Source organism: Callithrix jacchus, chromosome 2 (assembly GCF_049354715.1).
Source record: "Callithrix jacchus isolate 240 chromosome 2, calJac240_pri, whole genome shotgun sequence".
NCBI lineage: Eukaryota > Metazoa > Chordata > Mammalia > Primates > Cebidae > Callithrix > Callithrix jacchus.
The window spans coordinates 51,618,271-51,633,631 of NC_133503.1; the positions used below are offsets into that span (position 1 = coordinate 51,618,271).

General features: G+C 36.2%; 1 protein-coding gene across 9 annotated transcripts in view; it reads right to left on the minus strand.

Moving 5' to 3' along the window:
* Positions 1-613: 613 nt before the first annotated feature.
* LOC118150612 (uncharacterized) overlaps positions 614-15,361 on the minus strand; it is a 325,444-nt gene continuing 310,696 nt past the window's right edge. For 3 of the 9 annotated variants that reach the window (XR_013532495.1, XR_013532494.1, XR_013532490.1), the window contains one exon: positions 4,185-7,384. The gene's annotated coding sequence lies outside the window, so the exon portion shown is untranslated. Of the gene's footprint in view, positions 1,492-4,175; positions 7,385-15,361 lie in introns of those variants that run through there. The other 6 variants (XR_004738734.3, XR_004738733.3, XR_013532492.1 and 3 more) reach the window with 5 other exon arrangements.

Consider the following 15,361-nt stretch of genomic DNA (forward strand, 5'->3'; position numbering starts at 1 on the left):
TAAACCACACATACTGAAAACAATAGAAAAACTCTTACAGGGCAATATTTGTAGCATGCTATGGTTCTGATAGCACATACACTTATATAATGCCTCATTTACTAATGGGGGATCTGAGGTCCAGAAAAGACCACATTGTTACATAGGTGCAGGGGAAGAAAGTTATTATTCAGGCCCTTGTGTTCTGACTCTATGTTTGGTGCCTTTTCTATTTCACTGTTTTGCCCAATAGAGACAATGATATGACTTGATGGAAAGAATCAGGGAAAACTACTGAGCAGAAACAAGTCTCAAAGGCAGTGATGAACAAGAAATGGGCCAGGAGTGGTAATGAGGGCATTTTCAACTAGGTCAAGCCACACATATCCTAGTTAATGGTTAAAAACTCAAGCCTTGTTTCTTGAGTCAAAAGCCTAAGTCTGTCATTTGACTTTCATTTTTACATCAGTAATGTTATTTTGTAGCACAGAATGCTTTTCTGCATGGTGGGTGGCCTGGCCACAGTGCCTAATTTAATCTTCCACTGAATATATTTCCTCAAATATAGTATTTTTGTTGACAGTTATTAAATGCCTGATTGACTACAGACACCAAAACAATTGAGGAGCACACATTACATGCCGCAGATTTATTTAGCAATCAAAGATAACTGCTGGATAAATAACGACTAGAGTAGATTTATTTTCAGGATGATTGGCCAGTTGCTATGTGAATTGCAATTCCTGCATTTGTCCTCTTCATCAGCTTGCCAGAACACTCCAGAGGCACTCATTTGAGGCCTTTCAGAGATTGGCTTTTAAATTCTTATTGCTGCTTAACCAACAGTTCTTTCAGATGCCAAAATGAATTTTCCTCTCTTGTATAATTACTCCAATATACATTTAGGTTTATTCTTAATCTTAGCTGGCATGGCATCTATTTCTTGAGAATTCCTAAAAAGGGGGATTTCTGAATCCTCTCCCCTCTTCTTTCCCAATCTCTGGGAAAACCAGACAAGTTCACATGCAACCACACTCTTTTCTCTGCTGCTCTTGGTCATCTAAGCTGAAGTGTGGCTGGGAGTTTCACATTCCCAAGCCTCCACCTCCTTACTCCTTGTGTAGGCCTTCTGCTGGTTAGTATTTTATGGAAGATTGAGTCATACTGGTGACCCGAGTGAATTTCATCTTATACCATCTTAATCCTAAAGGATGTTCCATATCTAGTAGAGTAGAAACAAATGCCTGCAATGGCATGAAAGGTAGAAAAAAATATATGGAGAGTCTGGGACTGGTGAAGCCAGTGTTGAACAGGGGAGGACATGCCCTGCTAAATGGCCTTCTCATTGCTCATCATTTATCAAGACTTTTCTTTTTGGAAGGACCACTCTTTCAAGCCAAATTTAAAACATCTGTGGGCCAGATTGGATCTGGGTCTCCCATTTGTAACTTATTTACTTCTTTGCAATTTTCAAAGCAGTCACGTACTTTGTTCATTTGATCTCCAGGGCACCTTAAAGAGAGATGGTAATAATTAGTTCATATGCAAAATGAAAGAACACAGCTCGGAGACTTAAAGGAGACCAGAGAAGAGTTAGGGCTCAAACCCAAGCCTTTCTCTGCAACTCCAGAGCTCACTTTGTTACACTATGCTATTTTTCTTCCTCTCTACTCCAACTTTTCTATCTAGGTAATCAAGGCCCCATTTATCTCCGATTCTTTCAGGGATACTATAGTGATTCCAAGTCTGGGGTTCCAACAATTTCCCTTTTTCCCTCAAGATGTTGTATTCCTGCTATGACATTTTAGAATGCCTGTTAATGTGTTTTCCCATCAGGGAGTAACTCTAGGTGAATAATCAGATATGCCAAGAGTTTTAGGCATTATAATAATAGATTGTGTTAACTGTGTCCACTGGAGAAATAACAGGAGTTGGTGTTTTCTTAGTGAACAAACATTACTAGCATACTTAATTTTATTTGATAATTATCTAAAAAGAAAGTTTAATTTCCTTTTCACTGATAAACTGGAAATGATAATAAGTGCAGAGAACAAACTTGGTGGGCTAGATTCTGGTTCAAACTATAGGACCACCACTCTCCAGCAATGTGACTTTGGCAGCAAGCCCTTTCAACTGCTTACACCAGTTTCCTCATCCATAAAATGGATATTAATAGTAGCTAACTTAATGTTCTAAGAACAAAATGAGATAATGCATGTAAAGCATTTGATTCAAGTACAGTAAGGTCTTTGGTAGATTTAATAACATAACCCAGGCAGAATGGAAAAGAGATATTTTAAGGCCAGGTCCATTAGATCACAAAGAATGCTATCTTTCCCTTTTCCATCGTATTCTCTCAAGCCAAGCTCTGAGTCAATTAGAGATAGAAGCACTCTCCTGCCCACCGTGGTCTACAAGTAGCCCCCATGCAACACATTGTTTGCTCTTGGACCCTGATACTATAAATTTGACCTCAGAAGGTATGAATATACAATTGTGTAAAAAGAAGCAGATTACATTTGTCACATGACATTTATCTCTGAACTGTGGAATCTCAAAGGCTAGAAAACTATAGCCAATTTTCTAATTGATATGATTTTTTTTAAAAAAGTAAATCATAGTCTCTCTTTACTTAATCCTTAAGCATGTTCAAACTTGTTGAGAGAAGCAAAATATTCCTCCTAGTATGGAATGAGAAAGTAGTCTGTGCATACAGATCTTCCAACTTTCGAAAGGAAAGGAAGGGTGTGACTGAATTGCAAAATTATAAGGAACATTAAAGAAAATGTAAGGCAGTACTGTGAGGAGAACAGCTGAGAAGGGAAAGGGTGGGAGGAGTACTGAGAGAAGTGAAGTCAATTTTCAACAGAATAATAATAACAAATAAGATGGTGTAATAAGAGTAAAAAATCATCTAGATAATGGCATGTTGCTACATGACCTCCTCTGGTAAAGGAGTATATTAATCAGTTAATGAACCGATAAGTACAAACACATGACTCCAGGAGTAGGTAATGTTTTTACTGGATAGCTGTGGACAAAATCCTTACTCTTACTGTGAATAAAGTCAATAAAATCACTGCTGAATGGCTGCTTGACTGCAATGTAATAGGCCCACTCAGGGCAGATTCTGAAGGATCTGTTTTACAGCATCTTGTTCCAACTCAACTACCATCCAAAAATCCCCTCTTAGGTTTCAGAGAGCCAGATGGAGACATGGGTAGAAATTTACTTCAGAATCCTCCCTGAAGGGAGTGTCCATAATGCAGTACTTCCCTTCAAGCCATTGCTTGATTAAGATCATCCTTCCATATGTGGTTATTGTCCAAGGCACCCAGCAGTACTGTTTTTGATTTTTTCCCTCATTGCTGAGTTTTTGCCAGGACAATAAAATGCAGTTATATGTCCCCTACCATGGTGTGGTAGTTGCCACCTGGTAGGCCACATATACTTCCAGTTTGGTTGACCTATTACTTCTGTCCCTAGTTAGGAAGTCCTAGTCACTCAGAACTCAGATTGAGACATCACTGTCACTTTACTATTTGGCAAAATATTTTGCTTCTCCAAGTCTATTTTATGACCTACGTAATGAGGGCAAGGTTGTTCAAGTCCCAAAGGTTAGGAAAGTTAACACTTGTAAAGTTCTTGGCATTGGTTAACATACTTTGAATGTTGAATCTGTTGTCAAGTTACTTCAAACCCAGTCATGAAAAATCTTGAAGTTAGGTGTGAACCTTAAAAGTGTATTATTTCATTTGAGAAGAAAACATTTGTTAAATTTATTTTGAGTAATTATTAAGAATGGTTGCATTCTGAGAGTAATATAGTGATTAAGAAAAATAAAGAAGCCATTGACCTTAACATAAATATACCCATAGACTGATAGACTAATGACTAATTCTTTTAACCTTTACAATTAGAAAACTAGAAGGTTAGATTTTTTTTTTTAAGGCAATATTCTTTTTTTTTTTTTTTTTTAATTTTTTATTGGATTATAGGTTTTGGGGTTCATGAGCAGAGCATGCAAGACAGTTGCGTAGGTACACACATGGCAGTGTGCTTTGCTTTTCTTTTTCCCTTCACCCACATTTGGCATTTCTCCCTAGGCTATCCCTCCCCACCTCCCCCTCCCACTGGCCCTCCCCTTTTCCCCCCAGTAGATTTTTTTTGAGACCAAGTCAACTCTGTCACCCAGGTCGAAGTGCAGTGGTGCAATATAAGCTCACTGCAACCTCCACCTCCTGGGTTCAAGTGATTCCCCTGCCTGAACCTCCTGAGTAGATGGGAATACAGGCATGCACCATCATGTATATAATTTTTTCTATTTTTAGTAGAGAAAGAGTTTCACCATGTTAGCCAGAGTGGTCTCAATTTCCTGACCGTGATCCACCTGCCTCAGCCTCCCAAAGTGCTGAGATTACAGGCGTGGGAGCCATTGCGCCTGGAAGTTAGGTAATTTTTAAAGGCTGTGTCACCACAAATTTATCTCTCAATCCGAGAATAAGAAGAAACTGTATCAAAGATTCTTAATATGCTCAGCAAAGACATCTTTAAGTCTACTCTAGTCTAATTCAATCCCAGTGCTTGACATTTTTTCCACAGTAACTCTTTCTGCTTTTATATCTTAGATGGTAGGGGACTTGCTATCTCTCAAGGCTTTTTATTCTCATCTGAACTTGAATGTCTTGAACTTCTCTATTTAAACACACTATATGAAAGACATTTCTGACTCTCTGCCACTTCCAGAAATTTAATTTTTGTTGTCACAGTGTACATAACAAGTCTTTCCTTGACAAGACAGTCCCTTCATTTGAGTCAAAGAGGGTACCACAGACTTGAATCTTTTCTTTCCAGTTAAACAATGTGAGGTTGTTCAATTATACTCCACAGCTGATAGTTTTAAAATCTTTTTTTCCTCCTGGTAATTTTCCTCTCAAAACACTGACTTGGTGGTATGGTGTCCTATTTAATGAATAGTACTCAGAAACATTCCACATGCTTATAATCTGAATTCTACATCTCATGTTCTCATAATCACAATTGCTTGTCAAATTGTTTCAACCTTTAGTCCTTGTAAGCTCCTGCCAGGCCACATTGCCTAGGTCAACTGTTTCCTAGGTGTACATTGGTTTAAATCTTATATCTAAGACACACACACATACACACAAACTAATATGTCAGTTAGTTTGTCTAGAGATAATTTTCATCTGTTTCTTCCCCAAGAAAAATACTTGCTCATCTTGATAGATAATATTTTTTCACTGGGAAAAGAGGTTAGGTTCCGTTTCATTAGGCAAAGTTCTTAAATCACCTTAAACTCTCAGCTATTATGTAAAATGGGCATAATACTAAGATCTGAAGATTTAAAGAGTTATACAATAACGATGGTACATGGTGACTTCCAGAGAATTAGAATTTGCAATCCCTCAAGTAAATCATATTTTTGTTTTCTCATAATCTAAGCATCTGAGAAGCACTTTGTGTCACTTATATTACATCCTAGAAGGACACTGGTTACCAACCTCTGCAAAGTCACCTTAGTCTTATACTTCAAGCCTTCATCACCCTGCAGAGGTTAACAGTTGCTTTGACACTCATTTTTTGACCTCACAGTTTTCAAGGCACATGAACTTCCAAGAGAAAGCAAACAGGTAGGAGCCATTGGAAATTTTATCTGTGGTCTTTTTAGTCAATATAATTCTTTTTCTTTTTCTTAAAATTTAGAGAAGATTTTAAAAAGTTATCAGAAAGAAATACAGCCATCTCTTTAATTGTGGAAAATTGTAGTTCATCTACATATCAACTATTTTAAGTGAAGAGATTGCTTTCTGGAAATAAATAGTCCTGATGTGGGTTGAGATTTAGGAGTTTATGTTTTAGCTTTGCTATGCAATTAGGCAGCTTAATTGTCTACTGTAGTTAAACTACTATATTTTATATTGTTTTGCTTCAGATTGCTGGACCAGTTCATAATTCCTTGTGAAAAATGGGGTTTCACATATGTTATAATAACAAAGTATAATTTTTGTATGTTTACAAAACTTTATTTTATAAATTATTTTTTATTGACAAATTAAAATTGTATTTATGGTATACAACATGATATTTTGATATACGTATATACTGTGGAAAGGCCAGATCAATCTAATTAACATATGCATTACCTCACATATTTATCATTTATTTTTGTATTAAGGATGCTTAAAACCTACTCTTAGCAATTTCCAAGTATGTAATATGTTGTCAGTAACTGTAGTCACTCTGATGTACGATAGAGCTCTTAAACTTATTCCTCTAACTGAAATTTTGTATTCTTGACTAATATATTCCCAATCTCCAAACCCCAATATATTTTGAAAATCAAGATATATTTTTCTATTTTACAATTGAGCAAACTGAAGCTACTTTAATTTTATAAACCAGGATGGAAGTTATTATTTCTTCTTCCAAGGGAGAAATGCAGTAACAATAATGACTATTAAATAAATGAAACAGTAATTAAAACAGTATGACCTCGTTATAATGCAAGGATGACAGAAGTATTTACATTCTAACAGGACATTTGCCTTGGGGAGTAAGGGCTGGTTTCTCTGAACCATTCTATTTGTCACCATCCATAATAAATATAACAATTATTTAAAACGGGTTTTAAAAAGTTATTCATGGTATGAAACTGAGCAAACAGGTATTTGGGTTTGAATTGTACCATGATCAAACTTCATTCTCTTTTCCTCTTAACGAAGCTAGGATCTCTTTAATATCTTGCTTCATGAATGGTCTTCAGACAAATTTAAAGCCCTGAGAACTGGCATATAGATATTTCTAACATAGCATGGTGAGTTTCATAGGAGAGCTAGCCTGAAGGCCATCAACATGAGTTGCCCAGGAAAAGATTTCAAACCTTCTGAAAGCAAAAGGAAACAATGACACAGGTAGCATCCCATCCTTTTAAGAGTTGTGGTTATTGCCTAGGTTTTTCTCTAGGGTTTTTATGGTGTTAGATCTTATGTTTAAATCTTTAATCCATCTGGAGTTAATTTTAGTGTAAGGTGTAAGGAAAGGGTTCAGTTTCTGCTTTCTGCACATGGCTAGCCAGTTTTCCCAATACCATTTAAACAGGGAATCTTTTCCTCATTGCTTGTTTTTGTCAGGTTGGTCAAAGATCAGATGGTTGTAGATGTGTGTCATTGCCTCTGAGACCTCTGTTCTGTTCCATTGGTCGATTTCTCTGTTTCGGTACCAATACCATGCTGTTTTGATTACTGTAGCCTTGTGGTATAGTTTGAAGTCAGGTAGTGTGATGCCTCCAGCTTTGTTCTTCTTGCTTAGGATTATCTTGGCTATATGGGCTCTCTTTTGGTTCCATATGAAGCTTAGAGTGTTTTATTTTTCCAGTTCTGTGGGACTTAAGCATAGGCAAGGACTTCATGATTAAAACACCAAAAGCAATGGCAACAAAAGCCAAAATAGACAATGGGATCTAATTAAACTTTAGAGTTTCTGCATAGCAAAAGAAACAATCATTAGAGTGAACTGGCAAACAACAGAATGGGAAAAAGTTTTTGCAATCTACCCATTTGACAAAGAGCTAATATCCAGAATCTACAAAGAACTAAAACAGATTTACAAGAAAAAAGCAAAGAAACCCATTCAAAAGTGGGCAAGGGATATGAACAGACACTTTTAAAAAGAAAACATATATGAGGCCAACAAACATGGAAAAATACTTATCACCACTGGTCATTAGAGAAATGCAAATCAAAACCACATTGAGTTATCATCTCATGCCAGTTAGAATGGTGATCATTAAAAATCTGGAGGCAACATGCTGGAGAGGATGTGGAGAAATAGGAACACTTTTACACTGTTGGTAGGAGTGTAAATTAGTTCCACCATTGTGGAAGACAGTGTGGTGATTCCTCAAGGACCTAGAAATAAAATTTCCATTTGACCGAGCAATCCCATTACTGGGTAGATATCCAAAGGATTATAAATAATTCTGTTATAAAGATACATGCACACATATGTTCATTGTGGCACTGTTTACAATAGCAAAGATCTGGAACCAACCCAAATGTCCATCAATGATAGGATGGATAAAGAAAATGTGGCACATATACACCATGGACTACTATGCAGCCATAAAAAAGAATAAGTTCGTGTCCTTTGCAGGGATATGGATAAATCTGGAAACCATCATTCTCAGCAAACTGACACAAGAACAGAAAATCAAACACTATATGTATATTCTTATGGTGTTGAACAATGAGAACACATGGACACAGGGAGGGGAACCTCACACACTGGGGTCTGTTTGGGGATGGGGGGCTAAGTGAGAGATAACAAAGGGTGGGGAGGTTGGGAAGGGATAACATTGGGAGAAATACCTGATGTTGGTGACAAGGGGGATGGAGGGAGAAAACCACCATGCCATGTGTGTACCTATGCAAAAATCCTGAAAAATCTGCACAGGTACCCTAGAACTTAAAGTACAATTTAAAAAAAAAGAGTTGTGGTTATTTAAATTGGGAGAGAGTTTTGGGAAAGAGTACCACATTTTGTAGTCATCAACAGTATAGATGGTATTTATATACTACAAAAAGATGAAATCAGCAGGGGAATGGGTATTGATAGAGAAACAAAAAGGACCAAAGATTGGGGCTTGGTTTATTTCCATGTTTAGAATCTGGGGAGAAGGGGAGGAAGCAGCACAGGGAATTAAGTTGGAAGAGGTAGAAGCTGAACGAGAACAGTGCCGTATCCTGAAAGCCAAGTGAAATAAATATTTCAGGCTGGGTACAGGTGACTCATGCCTATAATTCTAGGACTTTGAGAGGCTGAGGCAGGTGAATCACTTGAGGCCAGGAATTCAAGATCAGCTTGACCAAAATGGTGAAATCCTGTCTCTACCAAAAATACAAAAATTAGCCAGGTGGAGGTTGCAGTGAGCCAAGATTGTGCCTGTTCTAGCCTGGGGGACAGAGTGAGACTTTGTCTCAAAAAAAGAAAAGTTTCAACGAGGATCTGATTAATTGTTTCAAATGCTACTGATAAGTAAGATGAGAAAGGAGAATGAAAGATTGGGGTTAACAACATGTGCAAAGCAATAGTGACATATAGAAAAAAATTTGTTACAAAGGACCGGTGAAAGTCTAATTGGAGTGAGTTAAAGAAAATTGGAGCAAAGGCCTTGGAAAGAATATTATAAAAAGTCTTTTTAGGAATTATAGTGTTAGGAGGAACAGAAATGGGGCTGGAGCCAGAGAGAAAAGAAGGTTACAGTGAGTTTTGTTACTTTCATTTTGTGTATTAAAATGAAAAAAAAAGTCATGTTTATGATCTGAATGGAAAGGTCCAGTAGACAAGTAAGAAATTGATGATATGAGAGAATGCATAAAACTGAACTGATGACCTTGAGAAGGTGAGAAGTGATGGCATGAGGTGCACCAGTATAAGAAGTGACTAGATAGGAATTCAGAGTGTGCAAAGGAAGTCTTATATTGCTTCGCTCTGGAGGGCAGTGACCTGAGTTTGTCTGCTGCCTCTGCCCCTCTTAATGTCAACTTCATTAGGTTTTAGGAAGATTAAATAAATCTATGTATACAAAATATGTAGAAGAGTGCCTGGCCCATAGAAAATGCTTAATAATTAGTAGTTGCTTTTATTCTTTAATCATTTGATGAAAAGTCCCATCTTCCAGGAACAAAATAAAATATATTATCAGATATAGTCTATTCCAGGCTAACAGTATCTGTCTCTGCTTCTTTTGAACTCTATTTAGCAGGAGAATGAGGAGATTCCTAGTAAGTCTCCTGGGAGAAGCTAAATGTAGCAAAAGGATGATGTATATAGCCTACTTGTTCCTATTAGTTTTTTAAATGAACTTATTCTAAAAACATTTAATTTTCAATTTCTCTTTAAGATAGTTATAATTATTGTCCTCCTTTGTTAGATAAGTGGTCTGAAAGTTAGGTTAAGCACCTTGCCCGAGGTGATAGTGTTAAAGTTGGCTGTGAACTCATGAGGTCTGACTTTACTGACTTTCAAATTAGTCTACAGGCAAGTATTCATAATTTGTATTATACTATATTGGTCCAAAGCATTATTACCTAAATATTATAGTTAGCTAAGAATACTAAGAAATAAATTAACCATGATATATCTTAAGCACCAAGTGAAACCGAAGCTTAAGGAGGCTATTAGAAAGCAAATAAAATAGTGAGTCATAAAACTTTTTCCAAAAGGATTCTAAGCCAAAAAGAAAAATTGTAGAATTATCAGGCTATAGTTCAGTGTGGGGAAATAGATTCTCTTCCAGAAAGGTCTGAGGATTAATCAGTTAATCATTTTGTGACATTTAATCAAGAGTCAGAAATCCAATCAATGGTCAACCTATTTCAACACTGGGGGTACTGGTCTGGCTTCTTGCCTGGACTGTCCAATCTTCATTAGCCATTATCTCAGCTGGGTGACCCTTTGCCCCTGGGAAATTTCAACAAGAAATAACTATTTCTAAGTGGAAATTTTACCTTTTACCTTCAGTTGTTATTTGTATGTTTATTCAGTTTCCAATGTCACATGGATCCATTTAATAAAAAGATCTGTAATTAGGCCAACATTTACTTTAATGAGAAGAAAAAATGGAGCTGTCCTGAAGGCAGGTGGAAGATTCTCTTTACTTTCATCTCCTTTTATAACTTTCTTCCTTTTTACTCTAAAATGTGGCCTTATTTGATTATATTAATTTCAGTTCCTTCTGGACTCAATTGAGAAAGAAACCTAACTCAGAGTCAAGAGAGATTTTTACTCCAAATCAAAACTCAGTTTTGAATTAAATTTTTTTTTTTTTTTTTTTTTTTTTTTAGAATAAAGCCCTACTCAGATTCCTTCAATGATATTTTCTTTTGACCTCCACTTCAGGTCTTATATTCAAATTATGACTTTCTGTCTATATATCTATAGAAAAATGACTAAATCCTTTGAGTCTGTTTCAGAGAGGATGGTCAGGAAAAGCATTTCTGTATAGGTGTTATGTGAGCTAGGGGCAAAATGAGCACACACAATGATTATCAGGAAGGATTGAGGACATTCCTGGAAAAATGCTTTGTATCTTGTGGCTGGAACAAAATGAACCACACAAAGAGTGGTACATGCTGAGGTCAGAGACAGACACAGGCTGACCACACAGGGCCTTTTAGGTAGGGTGAGGTGTAAGAGGATTTTACCCAAAATGCAAGTGGAATCTATGGGAGGGTTTTAAGCACTGGAATGACGTCATCTGATTTACCTTAAAAAGTATCTCTTTAGTTTCTCTATGGAAGACCAATAGGAGAAAATGCAAATAGAGTGTTCAGTACAATCAATGTCTGGCTTATAGTATTCGAGAAATGTTAGTTATTGTCATTATTATTACTGTATTCAGTGAGGGACACACTCTAGGATGGCATGTCAGAATCTTCCATGACAGGGACCTGGATCTCAGACTACAAATCCCTTAAACCCTAAAGCATCTCATCAAGTTTTATAGGAAGAGGTGCTATTACCAGGGTCCCCTCCACTGTCCCCATTTTCCTGCAGAGCAGCATCAATGGCATGGTGTGTGCTGTCCATCTCAAATGTGATAAAGGTGAATGTAATGTTGAGAACCTCCATGTTTGTATCTAATCTCGCTCTGCAGAAATATGCTGCCACTAGGATTATAGATCAAATTCAAACTGGTGTGCAGTTTATTAGAGAACCCATTCCTATACCAAACAGAGGAACATATTTGCAGATAAGCACATTTCAAGGAACTCATTATAACTCCAATTTTGAAAGCTGCAGCACTGAAAGCAAGTCAATTTTTATAACATGTATTTATTTGCTGCTGTTAATAATACCAACAAGTGGCCTTGGATGACACTGAATGCATGGAATGACTCCTTGCAAAATTTCATCTCATTTGATATTTACGATAATCTAGTAAATTAGGTAAAGTTGGATGGTGACTTCTGCAGGGACAGGGATTGTATGACATGCCCAATCCCATTGGAAGCTCCAACAGTGACCCCCTAGTTGTGAATCACTGTAATGATTCACAACTTTTCATCATTCCAAATGACTGCTGCCACCACTTACCCTAGTGTTATGGAGAACAGGAGCATTTTAAAGTGCCATATAGAATTGGGATTTCCAAAATGTCATTGTAAAAAGTATGCTAGTGTTAATTTAGTATTCTAAAAAGAGAGCAATTCTGAATGGGCACCCTTAAGAAACAGAAAATGTATGTCTTCAAACATTTTGCAGGAGAAGCCTAGATTTCACTTGGAAACCTAATCTCTTTGGAATCAACTATATCTCTCGGGCACATGAAAAAAAACCTACTAGGTTTTGGAGAATAAACTGCCTAGGCTTAGTTATGTTTTTAACCTGTGATTTTTATGAACCTTCTTAATGAATATTCTAAAATAAAAGCAGAGCTAACAGTTTGAGGAAATTCCAGGATTTGCAATGGGATTCCCACTTTTTAAATGAGCCAATTTTTGATTTTCATTTTGTGAAGTGTTTATTAAATGGTAACATCCATAGAGGACAGTCCACACATTTTAAGTCAACTGTTGACTAATTTTTACCAAATGAATATGCCCATGTAATCACCCAGACTGAGAAACATATTACCAGCACAGCAGAAACTTTCCTTCTTTCCCTTCCAGATAATAGCCCCTTGTCCAGGAAACCACTATTTTGGTTCTCTTATACTAATTTTTATTCTCTTAAATTAGTGGATATGATTTGATGCCACATTTCATGGGGCTTTCTTTAATGCTTTCTTTGAGGCATAATTTACATCTTAAATTTACATCTGAATCATTTATACAAAACTTAAAGGGTTGTGCAACTAACAGCATAGTCAAGTTTCCGATCACCTAAAAAGTTCCCTCTGCTTGTTTGCAGCTAATGTCTGTTCCTGTTCCCACCCCAGACAGCCACTAATCTGTTCTGTTTATATATATTTGCCTTCTGTGGAAATTTTAAAAATTACAAGCATACAATATGTACTCTCCTGTGTCTCACTTCCCCCACTTAGCATAATGTTTTTGAGGTTTATCCATGTTTAATTAATAGTCACCACCTGCATTTTCTGGAAATACCACTGAATCCTTATTAGTCTGTCATAAAATTAAGTCCAGCAAAGGGGAAGATACGTTATAAATATTGAAAGAGACTTTTGAATGGCAGAGGTTTATGAATCATAGTTTGTTTCTTCTTATGGATGAATAACATGCTAATTCGTGACTTTTGTTCATCAGTTGTCACACATTTAGGTTGCTTCTACTTTTTGGTTACTATGAATAGGGCCACAATGAACATACAAGTCTTTTGGGAGATATATCGTCACTTACATTGGTAAGATACCTAGGAGTGCAATTGCTGGGTCATATGATAAATATATCTTTAACATTTAAAAAAATTCCAATCTGTTTATAACAGTGGTTGTACATTTACATTCCCACACTGGCAATGTATGAAAGTTCTAGTTTCTTCACGTTCTTACCAATATTTGTTATTAGTCTCTGTGATTATAGCCAAAATAATATGCATGTAGTGCTATCTCATTATAGTTTCATTTGTATATTTCCATTAATACAATTTCTTTAAACTTTTACCCATTTAAAAATCTTGAGTTACAAGAGTTCTTTCTATATTCTGACAATATGTCATTTATCAGATATACTGTGATACAATCTGATTTTTCTTTTTCTTTCATGGCTGTGCTTTTGGTGTCATATTTAAGAAATCTTTACCTAATCCAAGGTCACAAAGATTTTCTCCTGTTTTTTTTTCCCCCAGAAGTTTTGTGTTTATAACTCTTACATTTAGATATATAACACTATTTGAATGTAAGTCTTATGTATAATATAAATTAAAGGTCTCTGTTCCGTACATGTATATAGATATCCAATTGTCCCATTTGCTAAAAAGACATTTGAATTGTATCAACATGAGCATATTTATCAGGATTTATTTCTTCGCTATTTTTTCTGTTCTTTGACCTATGTTTATCTTTACTTCAATAGTATACTGTCTTGACTACTGTAGTCTTGTGGTAAGTTTTGAAATCAGGTAGTGTTAAACCTTCAATTTATTCTTTTTTTTCCTAGAAGAATTGTTTTGACTATTCTAAATCTTTTGCCTTTCTAGATATCTATTAGAGTTAACTTATTAAACAATAGCCTTCTAGGAATTTCATTGAACCTATAGATAAATTTGGGTAGAATTGCCATCTTAAAAATATTCCTCCTTCTAATATATGAACATAGTGTGTCTCTCCACTTATTTAGATCCTGAATTTTGGTTGGCAACATTTTATAGTTTTCAGTGTATAGGCTTCGTTAAACTCATTTTTTAGTCCTAGTTTTGTTTGTAGATTCTTTCAAATTTTTAAAATGTAGGATATCAGTCAGAGTGGTCGGAGAAACTATAGGGAAAGGAGCAGGGCTTCTCAAAACTTTTCTTTAACCCTGAGGCAGAGGGTGAGGAGTAGGAAAAGGGGAGTATAGGGGAATTTTATCTTAAACAGACTTGTTTACTTATATTGACCAGGAATTGACTTTTGAACATCTTTGGTGAGGTTCCCTGAAAGAGGAACAATAAATGTTAATTACCCACAGACTGTGTGTGGTGGTGCTTCAGGCTTTCAGCATTCTGCCTGCACTGAATAAAAGCAAGCGGCTCCAGCTTCTTGGGGCTGCACTTTGGCCACTAGAGGTGGCTAGTCCCTTAGCTGCTCTTACACTGTGTACCTGTGTCTGTCAGTCAGCCAGGGTCTGCAGGACCGGCCTGACATTAAAATATTATGTTTCTCTGTGAAGAAAGACATTTTCATGTTTTGCTTTTCAAACTGTATCCCATCTATTTTTTCCTCTGCCTGTGGGCCTTATGACGTAATTTATTTTTCTGATTCACTTGTAGGATTTCTTAGTATATTTTAGGTAAGAGTTCTTTAGTGGCTATTTATGTTATAAAATCTTTCTCTTTGTCTTGCATTTTAATTCATTTAATTGCATCTTTCGATAAAGTTATTTATTTTATAGTGAGTTCTTCCACACAGCTAAAGAAAGAGCAAAACAAAGTACCAATCTTATACACATTTTTTGATGACAAACTCCCCAATTTGCCTTCTGAAGTGAGCATAATAGAACTTGACAAGACATTACAAGAAACCAAAATTGCAGATCAGTTTTTCTAATGAACATGGATACAATATTCCTAAACAAAATATTAAAATACTAGTGATAGGAGGGATCCAAGATGGCCGAATAGGAACAGCTCTGGATTGCAGGCAAGTGAAAATGCAAGGGGAGAATGGTCAGAGCATCTCCAAATAAATTTTTATTGCCCA